The sequence below is a fragment of the Alligator sinensis genome, unplaced genomic scaffold, assembly GCF_000455745.1.
Source record: "Alligator sinensis unplaced genomic scaffold, ASM45574v1 scaffold546_1, whole genome shotgun sequence".
Lineage (NCBI taxonomy): Eukaryota > Metazoa > Chordata > Crocodylia > Alligatoridae > Alligator > Alligator sinensis.
Genome location: NW_005842061.1, coordinates 2,441,421 through 2,444,233, shown reverse-complemented (window position 1 = coordinate 2,444,233; position 2,813 = coordinate 2,441,421).

Sequence of the window (2,813 nt, the reverse complement as noted above, 5' to 3'; positions counted from 1 at the left end):
GGACCAGTGCAGAATAATCCTCCTTGGAGGTGACTCCCATCCTCCATCCTTTGTAGGCCTTTCTTTTTAGCCTCAGGAGGTCTGCTAGGTCCCTGGAGAGCCAGGGTGGCTGCTGTGCCCTCTTGCTGCCTTTCCTCCGAGATGTAATAGACTTAGCTTGTGCATTGAGGATCGCTCCCTTGAGGAACAACCACTCTTCTTGAACTCCGCTCTCCCTGGGGTCATGGTCCCTTAGGGCCTCACTGACAAGCCTCCTGAGCTTGTCAAAGTCGGCTTTCCTGAAGTCAATTACTATTATAATTCTGTAGCAGGAAATATTGCAGGGGTCTGATTAAATTCCATGTGATGATGAGAAGCAAGACTGAGGCTTCTTTGACTTGTGTTGTAGCAGAAGGCCCCCTTTTCCTCTTGCCTGCAGTTGCTCTCCCCTCCTTGGGCATGTTTTTCCTCTTCTACCTTTTCTTCCTTCCTCTTTCTTTCACTTTAAGATAAGGAATTGTGTTTTAAAATTTGTATGTGTGCATTTTGTATCTCCCCTTGTATTTTGGTATTTTTATCTATTTGAGTGCCATGGCATTACTTTTGTAGCTTATGTTTTATACTCCTCTCCTTTCAACTAAATGTGTTCAGTTTCAGAAGTAAATTATACATTGTAACAATGTTAACAAGGGCAGGAAACAAACTGCCCTTCCCTGTATCAGGCGGGCCCCTGAAAGAGCGAGTGAATCAGCGATTGAATGTGTAACACAGTAGCAGGCAGCAGTTAACACCTAGGAAAACCGCAGATCAACCAATGGAAGAAATCAATAGGAGGCAATGTAGCAACCGGGAATTCTCTAAACGTCACTGTTCAAGGGCTAGAAGCCCTGGTCTGAGTTAATCAGCACCGGGGACCAACTTTTGGGCTGAATATCTCCAGATCGACTGCTCCCAGAACCCTATTCAAAATTCATCAACGGACTCCCAAACCTGCACGTACATGCGGACGACCCCTGGGGCTGACAGATGCCATCCAGTAGCCACCAAGGGGGAAGTTCCACGAGGGTCAATGACCCCTGAATTGGGCAAACCTGAAAACTGGGGAGTCGCCAAAGTCTGCCAAGGACAGATGAAAAGCAGTGAAAAGTGACCCTCAGGGGCGCTCTCTTGATCTCCAACTTGACCAGCACCCCACCTGTCCCGCCAGAAGGACCAGCCAGCGACCCCCTTCTGGAGGATAACGCCACGCTGAAAGAAGCCTCAACTGGCCATCGACGGCAGACTCCAGCACCTGTGGGATAGGTATACCTGACTCTTGTAACTCGCTACTGTGTGTGTGTGTGTGTGTGTGTGTGTGTGTGTGTATGTGGGGACCAGCCCCAAGGTTTATGATTTAACTGCATTACAATGTTTCAATCTGCCTAATAAACCAGAATTTTAAGGATCCTGAGTTAGACATTTGTAGCCAACAGTGTCCTACATTTTGAGTTCAGTTGGTGTTTGTTTGCATTCTGTTCAGCACCCTGGATAAGGAAGAGAATCCACCCTACCTGGACATTGCTTGCAAGAGATTAAGTGGAACTTGATACTCAAACATTTTGTTGTGAAGTTAATTTGGATAACTGTGTGTATTACTCTGAAATAATCTTTCCATGCAAGACTTACCTATTAAGGTAACCCTGTGATACTTTTGACATTGCACAGACAAAAACTGTTATGTTAAAATCAAGTGCATAAACTTGTGGTTAAGAGCATTGAGTAACTCTTTTCCCTGTTCATTTGCAACATTAGGGGCTGCTGTGATCTTGACAAATCTATCTAGTGCAGATTTTGGATATAGCTTGAATGATCATTTTATGCACATCCTAAATGTCTGAAGTCATACTGTTTCTAGGGAAGCGCTTAAATGGGTCCCCCCGGAAACGAGGGCTTTGTTTTTTGGTTCCCCCCCCCCCCCCCCCCCCCCCCGAAGTTTTCAGATAGCACCTTCCAGCTTCATTGTTAAAGCCAGTCACATGACAATTAGTGTGTTGTTTTGTTTTTGTAATGGATTCTATCATTTATTCTAAACAAACCAGACAGATGCATCTTTTAAGTCAAATGTAGATAGAAGTGTTGCAGAGAATGCCACATGTGCATGGCAGGAGGCATGGGATCATGTGGGATCATGTATTAGATCCCATTGTACCTCATTGCCAATGCAGGGGAAGCCCAATCCTGGGCTCTCCCTGCACCAGCAAGGAGGAGCAACCCATGCATCCCCAGGGCTGGGGGGGATCACAGGTGCTGTGATCACCAGGCCTGAGAGTTTCATGTGTCCCTGGAGTAGCTGTGCTATGAGGTCTTGGAGTTGGCAGCTGTTGGGGCTGAGCGTCCCCTCAGTTGCGGGACTCCCAGCCCTGGCTGGGCTGGTGCACCCCTGTGGCTGGGAGCCCCATCAGCTTCCAGGGCTCCTGGCCACAGGGGAGACCCTGCTACATGTGTGAATTAAAGCTTGATAACAACTAGCTATGAAGTGCATACACACTTTTGAGGTCTAACTTTATAGCTGGTTGGAGCTTTTTATGGCATAATAACTACTTTGCACATGTAGCCGGTCTCAAGGTAATTGCAAAATAAACCAGTTAATTGCGTGGTACCTGTAATCTGTAAAGATGGCCTCATATACCATAAGCATCTTTTCCCCCCAAAATCAGTACCCCAAATTGCGTGTTTTAAGCAGGAAAGCTGATTTTTCTGCCTGGAATAGAAGCGCCTGCTTTGAATCCTGCTACCAGCAGCAGTGGCATTTCTGAAGTACCCTTGCCAGTCTATGCATTACATTCACTTAGAGG